At 27.4% G+C, this 12,011-nt stretch overlaps 1 protein-coding gene across 2 annotated transcripts in view; it reads right to left on the bottom strand.

Annotated features, from left to right (window-relative positions):
* The window catches only part of LOC142324518 (nephrin-like), a 964,738-nt gene that overhangs the window by 473,616 nt on the left and 479,111 nt on the right, over positions 1 to 12,011 (bottom strand). The gene's annotated exons all lie outside the window — the stretch shown is intronic.

Below are 12,011 nucleotides of genomic sequence, written 5' to 3'. Positions count from 1 at the left end.
AAAGATTCATGGTAATAATAGAATGTATTGTATTATTAAACTAACAGGAAATATTAAATCGTTTTTAAAGCAAGGAATTGTAGTTTTCAAGTAGCGAAATGTTGATTATCAAGACAAAAGTCCTTAAGTAAGATAAATTTTAGTTACGCACTGTATTACAATGTGTCAACAGGCCTTGTTTGATAGACTGTAATAAAAAAAGCTATGACCATATTTCTATTACATTTATTGTAGTTGTCTAAATTTTATATAAATTTTTTAATATTTAATTTCCAATTATACGTTTTTACTTTCTTGTTCGAAGTAAAGGAAGTATTGTGATCGCTAAAAGTTTCGGTTTCCAGATTTCAACGGAAATATCCATTTTGACCATCCCTAAATCCATTTTGACTAGTTTCAGCGTGACGTCTGTACGTACGTACGCATGTATGTACGTAAATTCGTACGTACGTATGTATCTCGCATAACAAAAACGATTAGCCATAGGATGTTGAAATTTTGTATTTAGGACTGTTGTAACATCTAGTTTGTGCACCTTCCGTTTTGATTGCAACGACTGAACCAAAAGTTTCCAAAAAAAGCCCAAAATCCTAACTTTTAACTGTAGTAGTAAGCTCTCATTGAGAGTTTTTCAACGATATATCATAAGTGGTACTTATTTTCATTAGTTATAGAGTTTTAGCCATATAAAATTTAATGAAATATTTAGATCTTAGGGGAAGACACATCGGTTCGAATCAGACTTCATATCCTTTTTTTTAACTTTTTTTTTTATGTAACTGTATTGATTTATTAATAATAATTATTAACCTTTCATTGTAAAAAAAAAATTACAATGAATAATAATTCAATACTAAGAAAAGGAAAAGAGAAAATCAGACATTTTAAATAAAATAATTTTTTTTTTTAATTTAAAAAAAATATGTAAATGTTATTTAATATACTAGGAAGTCAAATGTTGTCCACCGATTTTTTTTTTTTTTAATAAAATAATAACTGAGTCACACTGCTATATGTAAACCATTGCATGTTTTATGGTTTCATCGAAATAAAATGTACTTCTTACTTAAAAATAAAGAGATGTTTTTTAAGAACGTTTGTTTTTGTAATTATCTTTTGAAATATATGCCATTCTAAAATATAGTTTTTACCTACTTGAAGATTAGACATACCAGTATTTTAAAATATTGGTATAAAAAGAGCAATTTCCCTAATGATAGAAAGGTAAAAACTATATTTAAAGAAAGAAAAAGAACTAAGTTAATACACCACTATGGAAAATTTGGCGGACAGATTTGTTCTTGAAAATTTATTTTGTTAAATATTCATGTAAAAACAAAAAAAAATAATAACTTCGTTTCATGAAGAGATTGGCAATGCTATCAATCGGTTTTTACTTATCTAACATCATAGCTCTAGAGAATGTTGCAAGAAGCAGAGTGCGGTAGTCAGTCAAAAAGTTCTGGGGAATGGGTTTAGTGCATTTCTCGATATTTCACCCAGGGACTCCAAAAAACAAAAAAAAGTTTGGGGAGGGGAATGTTCTTACGTATGTACTTGTGTTGGCATGTTTGAAACATAATAACTTCTATGGATGAACTATTTTAATGAAGTTTTGAACAAATACTTTTATATATGAGGCAATTTTTTCAGAAAATGTTGAGGTCATATCTCCAGAGAAGGGTAGGGTTTGGGGAAAATTTTATCATACTTTTGCAAATGTAAACCCACTTTATATATTTTTTTTATTTTTCAAAACTTTTTTGTGTGTGTTTAAATTTTTAATTGTATTAAACATTATTTAAAGTTTAAAAATGTTCAGTAATATTACAACAAAATTTCATCATTACTCATCACCACCACCACCTCCAGTAAAAAAATCTTAGGTAACATTTAAGTAGTTGTATATTTTTCGGTTGAATTTTTTTAGTTTCTTCCATATAACATAGTAAACGTAGAATATCAAAAAACTTTCTTGGAAAGTGATTTTAAAGTAGTGAAGCAGAAAATATAAAAAAATACTGATTTTTTTTAACTTTTAAAACATTTTTAGTTTATTTAAATATATAAGAATAATTTTAAAAATAAATCTTCATCATATATTAGCTCCACCGGAAAAAAAGAAATGCTAGATAGTTTTTTTTATATATATATTCTCAATTTTCTGATATATATGAATAAATAACCAATGCCCGGTAAGTATTACAATTTTATTGTAAGATATTATAATTATAAGTATAATAGTATAAATATTAAATTAATACTAATGTAAAATTTTGAAATATAAAAGGTTCATTTATCACAGATGTAATAGTGCTGGCCTCCGTGACGCGAGTGGTAGCGTCTCGGCCTTTTATCCGGAGATTCCAGGTTCGAATTCCGGTCAGGCCTGGCATTTTCACGTGCTACAAAATTGTCATTTATTTAATCTCTTCTTCTGAAGCAATATCTAACGGTAGTCCTGGAGAATAAAAAAACCCATGAAATGCAGATTAACATTAGCTATTGAGGTAATAAATCTTCTTTGTTTCTTATAAAAAACGTCATGTATGAAAATGAAAAATCTTTTGATTATGATATGAATTATTATTCTATATAATTATTATTTTTTAATTTACAAAACGTACAAATTATTATGGACTAAATCTAAAAAAATTAGCATTTATTTGTATATAATAATTTGTTTGCAGTGAGATCATATCGATTCCTTATATTTAATTTATAATGATTGTAATCTTTGTTGTTACTAATGCATTTACAATCGGCTCCAAATGGAACCGTAAAGAACCCCATCTCAAGTGCTTATTATTAAGCAATGTTCTTAAAGTTCATTAATAAAGGTAAAGGTCATTAATAAAGATAGTCCATAAAATCAAACAATAAACAAATAATCAATAAAAAAGTCAAATAATGAAGCTAGTGGTTCGATGGATACATAACAATATAAAAATTGACAGTAACAGTACAACTTGTAACAATAAACAAAACATCTGATGTGGACACATATGACTTCCTTATACGCCTATTAAATTATATTTACACATTTCTTGCTGCACGTCATTTAAACTTATTTCATTTGAAATTGAGATGCGATCCTCCAATTCTTTAATAAAGTGAACAATTCACACAATTGCTAAAATATTAATTTTTGTTAACATCAAATACTTATACAATTATTAATTCAACAATCTTACCTGTAATATTAGAAAAGATTAAAAGTACCTTTATTACATTTTAAATAAATGTAAGTCTTATATCTATCTAATCAGTAAAAGGCACCTAAGATCCTTATTACTAGCTCACAAGGGGAAGGCACGGGTCTTTGGAGACCGATTTGAACTCTATTGCGTATGAATAGTACACTGTTTACGTGTCTTCATCATAAAAATAACACGCAAAATTCAATTATACTCAAGAAAAATAATCCTAAAAATAACCTTAGTATTTTATATTAGTTAATATATTAATTTTGTTTCACATCGTTAGGTAGATATTTGGTTTAAGTGATTCGTGTCAGATCCATAACCGTGCACACATCTGTTCAAATTCGAATTCATATACATATATTTTTTTTAAATTTAAGTATATTGATTTATTAATAATTATTAATCTCTGATTGTACAAATTTTTTAATTAAAATGAAAACTACATAATTTTTATTTCACTAATAACATCTGATTTTTTCATATTTTTTTTTGTATTGTTGTTAATGAAATATTATTTATTGTTTTTTTTTTACAGTTAGAGGTTAATATTATTAATAAATCAATATATTAAATTTAAGAAAAAGGTTTAAAAAGTATGTACATGAAGTCGGATTCGAACCGATGTGCCGTCCCCTTGTAAGATCCAAATATTTCATTAATTAAAATTTTATTTGACTATAACTCTGGAACCAATAAAAGTAAATGCCACTTATATATATCGTTGAAAAGCTTTTAATGAAGGCTTATTACTGTAATTAAGAAAAATTCGAAATTCCAAATTTATTTAGAGGTCTGATTTTATACACATTTTTGGCTCAGTCAATTGCAATCAAAAGGGAAGGTGCACAACTTGATATTACAACAGTCCTAAATATAAAAGAGATACATACGTACAGACGTCATGCAGAAATGAATCAAAATGGATTCAGGGATGGTGAAAATGCATATTTCCGTTGAAATCTGAAAACCGAGATTTTTTTTGCGATTACAATACTTACATTCCTTTGTTGAAGGAAGTGAAAAGTAAAGAAGTGAATAAAAAAACATCGCTACTTTTGGTGATAGAAATTGCAAACTGTCATTCAGTAGCACCTAATTCAAGCTCACGATTCAATCTTCGGTCGCCCCAGCTTTTATCATGCAGATTGATCGTTAGGTTGTTGAAGTGATTTTCTAGACGTTGCTGGTATTTAACACTTACTCTCTCATAACTTCACAAATAGTCGGAAGCTCCAGATATTCGTGTCATCATTCTGTGTGAACCATGGCGCCTCCGTAATTGACTTATTTACCTTGTTTGGAGGCGTTGTTATGGCATCTACGTTACTATTACTAGTTCTCCCCTATAACTCCATATCATAAGTCCAGCTTGCTCATAAGATATCTGTCTAAATCAGAACTTTATTCGATCATGTGAGGTGTGAATTATGTAACTTTAAATTGGTTATTATTCATGTCAATTTTCTGTGTATTACATTTAATATATATGCTAATTACAGTGAATATATACTGAATGTATTCAGTGTATATATTCAGTATACTGAAAATACTGAAAATATATTAATATTAATGTATTAAGTGAAATAATTGAATAATTGCAATTTGTTTAATTGCATTTAAATTGCGTTTAAATCCATTTTAAATTGCTTTTGTAATTCAAGCTAAAAACTTAGGAAGTAATGTTTCGGTGAAAAAAAAAAGACTGGCGGTCTCATAATGCTTTTAAACTGCTACTTAATTAGACCAAGCCTTAATCAATATAGGTGTGTTCCTTTTTTTTTTTAGTTTATATTGATAAATATTCAAGAGTAATGAGTAATGCCAAGACCATTGGACTTCGTAAGTGTGTCAGTACGCGCTACGTGCACGTTTACATGAATTATATAAGACTGAAACAACTGAATTTCGTAATCTTTCTGAAAAAAATAATCATAATAGGATACTTAAAAAGAAATTTAATATTGATAGGAGTGTTTTTGAAATTTCAACAAATTTAAACCCCCGGGAAATGTAAAGCGTACCCACTTAATTGATTAATCGACTTCTGAGAAATATAGGTATCACATTAAGAGATAGTAGATTAGCAGGTTAATATATATAATGTATTTAGGTAATGAGGTATTATAGAAATCCGTCCTGTTTTTACAGTAGATTAATTAGTATTTACCTCCGGTTGTAAATACGTTTTTTAAGAAGTATCTTAGAAAACGTAAAGCCTGATGAAAACGTGGTGTTAGTAATTAATGAAGAAAGATAAAAATGTAGAGCTCCTTTATTTTTGCAGGTAATGAAAAGAAGGCAGTTTTAACATTTTGATTAAATACTTTTATAGGCTGTAATTTGTTCGTATTTTCTCAAAACTTTCTTACATTTCTTTTGAACTCTAATTTTGAATAAAGACATGAAGATGTGATCGATAATAAATCTTGTCTACCATTCGAAAATTTTAAAGTTACTTCTTAAATCAATAATAACGTTAAATTACGCAATTTAAATACATGAATTACAAATCACGAGTATGTATTCTAATTGATGAGTACTTCCTTGTCTTACACAAGATTTAAAAGTCGTTGCTCTTGAGTAACGCTTGTGATTAAGTAATTGTATTATAGCGATAATAAAAATAAAAAATTCGCCTTACTGAAGTTAACCTTTTATTTTTTCTCAATATTTAGATTCCATTTCAATTTTTAAAGTTCGTTTCAAATTATTTTATCAATATAATTTGTCATTATACGAAGACATTCTTTTGATTTATGAACTTGTATACCCGATATTAGATCCTAAATATAAATGAGGAAAGGTCGGACGTACAACCATGAATGGAAAGAAAAAACGAAGATAAGCGCAAAAAAGAAGAAACCCTGAATAAAACCTCCTCAGATCGGAATAATTTTATTAATGGCACGATATTGGTCAATGATTATTTATTTGTTCACGGCACTATATACTCCTACGTTTTAATAAAACTTTTCTTCTACGTAATTTCCGGAGCCTCCAAAAAAAGTTGAGAGTGTTCTTAATTGAACACCCTAGCAAATCTATAGAAATGTGCAAGATATTAATATATACAGGTGATCTACAATTCTTAAGCCACATTTCCACAATAGGGATAATGTCTGGATTTACAGGCATGTAGTGTAAATTACGATTGATTATGGCTATTACATTACAGAAAATTGAAAAAAAGCACAAATATTTTAATCAGTATAGAATTTATATAGATTATATGTTTTTGTGTACTAGCTTTTTTTTATTGTAGTTCTAGAAGGCCTACATATATTTTAATGAGATAAGTGTTGAATTATATCTCGATAATAAAAATGAAAATTCGTTGATGTAAACAATATGATAAGTAGTAGAATTAATCTTATTTAAGACGAAAAAGAAAATTATTTGATACTAATAAGTTTTAATTTTTTTTGACAGAACTACTTCAGAGAATGATGCCTACTTTCAGCATACCCCTACAACCATCTAGTCGGAATTGGCGGGGTATTACTGAGACACGCCTATTCTTTACAAATTTTCAGGTATTTAATCCACTAGCCTGTTCTTGCGTCATATGTTCTTTCTACTCTAATGTAACCTTCTTTTCATAATAATTTTTGTCAACGTAATCTTTCTATTCTCAAAACATGCAGTCCTAATTTTTTAGGATCAATTAAAGCGTATCTATTTTCTCCAGCTATTCAGTTATCAAGCTTCCCATTTTTTCTGGCGCAATTCAATTTTTACCGTCCAGAACATGATAAAAAATTCACCTTAAAATTCTTTCCTCCAAAAACTTTGATCGCATTTCCTTCCATACGCTTGATTCATCGTTTAGGTACCACTTTTTCCCTGGTCTTGTTAACGTTCTGTGCATCATTAATTTCAAACATTTTTTTGAAAAATTAATCGAGGAAACCGAAATTACAAATGTATAAAAGCAAATGTATGACGCATCCAGTCTCATATCAAATATAAGATCATGTAAAGCGTATTTAAAACATATATGTACATAAAATTCATTTCATGTAGTGTATATATTGTATATAATATAATATAATATAATATCATCAATCAACATGATTGATGATTCTATGTTATGTAAAAATATGAGTTAAAAAATAGGTTATTTAAAAAAAATCTTTTGAAATTATTTATAAAAATAATTAGACTAACACTGAATAAAATATAGAAAATGGAAAGCTGTTTGAAAATTGTTATGAATTACAAATTTAACCCTCTAACGACTAACGACTTCTTTATTTTTATGATTTTTATTTATATATATTTTTTGTGAAACTTCCGTCACCATTTTCAGATTAGACTTTCTCCAGTTAGATTGCATAGAGTTATTTCATACTAATAATAATTTACTCTTTTAAATTCGTAATATTGTAAGTTTTCTTTTATTAAATGCATGTTTTAAGTTCCAAAAATCAGTATGAAAAGTTTTCTCATACTGTAAATTAGGTAGATTTCAGAAGACGCTACCTATTGTAATGGATACCATGATTCGACTCCAGGAAATTTCAATATATCTTTGCGTTTCACATCTCCCAGATCCCAAAACCACCGTCATCTCAAAAGTTTATATATACATTTATATATCTATCTATATAAATACATACTTCACTTTCTTGTGGACACAATAACTACCGTAATTTTGTGCCAATCACTTTCAAATTGTGCCTTAAAAATTACTCGTTCTAAAATCTCGGTCGAGTTCGTTAACAGCCAAAATCGGACCACGAGGGTGGAAATGGAAGGGCTTTTTTGAAAAAAAAAAAATATCGCTATAACTTTCTTATTAAGTAAAATAATGAATTCGTTTAAAGTTCCTATTTACTATTCTATGGATAAGGGCCTAAAACTCATCTAAGACAATTTTTTTTGATATTACCAACCATTGGCCCAACGGGTTGAAAAAAGGGTTTCGAAAACAAGAAAGAAAGAATTTTATTTATTTATTTTTAACTTGTAATATCCTAATTATTATGCGTTAAAAACTTAATGAATAAGTAAAAGTAATAAATCAGCATTAATATTAGATATAAGATGGAATTTGAATTTGTCTCTGTATTTACGATTCATGTATCTTAGTTAACCATAGGTAGTCAAACTTGTACTTATCTCAGGATAGAATACAGTTCTTCTGTTGTACAATTTTCTTATTAAAGTTGGCTACTGTTATGATAATTTTATCTTACCAACCTACGTGTGGGATGATTGATTAGATAAAAAAAGGAATAAGAAGCCATTTCTCAAGTTGCGAAGCGATGAGGTCCACCATTTTATTCCTCTATCATATCTGAATTGACTTTTTTCAGATGTTCACAAAGTAGTATTATTCGTGTTTTTTGTTAATGATGATTGTTACAGTAAATATTGTGTTGAGGAATACGAAAAAGTATTGGTTTTTTGTGCTGGTATGAATTATTTATATATGATAAACCATAATTTACAGTTGGTTGGCGATAATGGCGGCAGCGTCCTCTCTCTTTAAATTCGTTAAAGAAACTCTATTTAACCATTTTAACTACAGTGCGATTATCAACAAAATTAATCTGATATAAAACCAAAAATTTTCATTCATAAATCATGCAGTAAGAAAGAATAAATTACAAGATAGAAATTAGAGCTAACTATTTTTTTTTGTAGGCAGATTACAGGAAACTAATTATTGGTTTTTAAATTGTCGTTTAGGATCATAATTAACTAATCTTCATTTTTTACATGATAATCCAAAATTTCTGATAAATATACTACTGGTTTGTTTTAAATAAGCCATTAAGGAATACAGCATTTACCGATATTAAGTGAACAAATGTTTAAAAAATAAAAAAAATTGTTACTTTGATTAAAATTAGCTCTGCCCAGTAATATCGCAGATTAGTTACTATGGTGGCTCATCGATGGCTGTGTTAAAAAACATGTAAGCTCTTATCTAGGCGTTGAGATTGTAATCCGACATATCTTGATCAACACGAATATTATATACGTACGTTGACTTAATGAAAAAGTCAGGATAACCTGACCTAAAAGTCACTCACTTTTCAATCGTAATTATTCTTAAGATAACAAGCTTTCTATGTTAGGCTTACTAATGAAATTAAAAAATGAAGTTGTTTCCTTTTGCCATTTTCACTGGGTTAAATATTCTGTAGCAGGAGATGTTCATCTCAGAAGCGATTCCTTCTCTCTGTTCACTGCAAGAATGGGTATATATTAAAAGTAATTATTTTATATAAAGCAATTCTGAAGAGTTCCTTTTGTACTTGAGGGCTTTACATGTTTTACAGATTTTTAATTTACTTTTGCTCCTTTATCCATTTTGTATTAGAGTTATATCTTAATTTAGTTTACTAGAAGTGAATCTTTATATTATTAGCAACACCATTTCGATTATTATGCATGCGCACATACACACAAACACGCGCGCTCGCACGCACACACAGAGCTAAAAATTAAAGAGAAGTAGTTATAATACAATATATTTAATAAATGAAAAAAATATAATTTTTCATTTTGTTTTTTTATACCCTCAACTGTTTTGAAGAATAAATTGATTCTCGATAACACATATTATGTTTTGTTTTTATCATTATTATGTTACTCTTTCTTTGTTACAATGATTTTTTTTTAATCTTTCTTTCCTATCGTTTATTTTATTCAGTAGGTATGATATTTTTTCTTTGCTTTTATCTATTGAGTCAAGTGTTTACTATGTTTGCAAAATAGTTTGTTCGGTTTTAGTATATGTATACATTTATAAATTTAGTAAAAACTTGAAAAAGTAAAATTATTTTTCAAAATCCTGTTTGTATTGTACACATTTACATAATTTTTCTTACTGCTTCTTGTTCTTAGCAATGAATAATGCAACGTTCTATCCAAATAGCCATGTTTTTTTCTCTTTTGAAAACCAAATACTGTTGATTGATCGCGTACAGAGTATTTTCCATTCATGTTAGGTAATACCTTTAACTCTTCTCCTACACACTATCTTTTAAATTTTTCATTTATTCTTTTTCTATTACTAGCGTACATGAAATGAAACGTAGGTAGGCCGTTTTGAATTGAATTGCAGTCAATATGTTACGTAAGATTTAAAATTAAAGAAAATCATTTTTATTCAGTGCTTAACATTGGAATTGCTGAGCTAGGGAATAATTTAATTAAACGAGTTTTGTAATTATACTGAAATCATCTAAAAAGTTGTTTAAAATTGTATTATTTCATAAATATAATTTTTTTAAATAATTGTTGATATTTAGAAAATATATTTTGTTATGGATATTGTAAATTTAATTTTATAAAATTTATCTTAATAGAATTTACGTCACAGTAGACTTAATGCCAAAAATTATTTAGTAGTTTAGTAAATTCTGGAATATTATCATAAACTTATTCATTTATTTTAAAAAAAATTACGTATAATTTCTAGTTCAATCAGACATATTCAGAATATTATTTTTATAAGAAATGAGTTGGACATAAACACTACTAATAAAAATCTGTACAACCGTATTTGTTAAATTTGTATGATCGTATTTATTTTGGAATTTGATGAACATTTTTTAATGTTAGGTGAAGGGGAGATTTTCACCAAATAATAGGTGAAAATAAAAAAAAAAACTTGATAAATCTAAACTAAAAGAGAATATCTCCTATCTACTTAACTGCTTTATGAAAATTCTTCTTTCACATGGTTTGTGTAAACAGGTCTCTTTTCTATCTTATGAGACTTATGTTAAGACTCATGTTTCAGCTCCTCCTTATTATGTGTAAAAGTAAATAAATATATAAAATGTGTAGTTCTTCTTATTCATTTTAAAATAAATGAATTTGTCTACATTCAGCTAACCTTGTCAACAACTGATATTTTACATTAATAATGTAACAATGTATCTAATTCTGTATTGTTCATTCTTAATCCATACTTCAGAGAGTAATCAGGTTCAATCTCATCAATTCATATATCATTCATTCTTCAACAATGTAATATTATTCAGTATAAATATTAAAGATTATATTCTATTATTTTGGAATATGAACTGAACAAGGATTTATTTATTTATTTATAATGAACCAACGAATTAATATATATAGAATAATTACATCTAGCCTAGCTATTATATCACGGCGGCAGTTATTCGAAAACTTATTAGTAGGTTTTATTTATTTTCCTAGCTTATTTTATTGGAAATGTGTAGGATATAAGGGAACATAAAAGTTATAAATAAATTAGATACTTAAAAGAGGAGGGTAACTATTAATAAAACTAAAAATTTTTATGAAATATTAAAAAAAAATCAATATTTTAATTTTAATCAATTTTTTTTTACGTGAGCAACTCTTTAGTCAGTTACACAGTACTAAAAAAAAAAAATGTAGATATAATCGTAGATAATATAATATTCAATGCACGTATATAATTTATAAAATTGATTAATGAATTTGTAATCCAATGATTTTGCAACGAAAAACTGCAAAGTTAAAGAAATTTTATCCCTGTAAATTATTGATTTTAAGGAAGACCCACCATAGCAAAAAGTGAGTTGTGTTAATTACTCTTTATGTAGGTCTATACCTCGCTTGAAGAGGATATTAAAAAATTAAAAACTTGGTAAATACTGAAAGGTTTTTTGCTAGCCTATTAATTTATGTTTGGAAATATATCTGGAATTAGGGTGATGTTTATTTAATAATTTAAAAGTATTAGAAGAATATATTACGGCAGTGGTTCTCAAACTTTTCCGAGTAGCGGCGCCTTTTCTGAGTCGCGGCACTCTTTTTCAATTAAAATTTTTCCAT

Source organism: Lycorma delicatula, chromosome 5 (assembly GCF_047948215.1).
Source record: "Lycorma delicatula isolate Av1 chromosome 5, ASM4794821v1, whole genome shotgun sequence".
NCBI classification, from domain to species: domain Eukaryota; kingdom Metazoa; phylum Arthropoda; class Insecta; order Hemiptera; family Fulgoridae; genus Lycorma; species Lycorma delicatula.
This window is presented reverse-complemented; position numbering and strand designations above follow the sequence as displayed.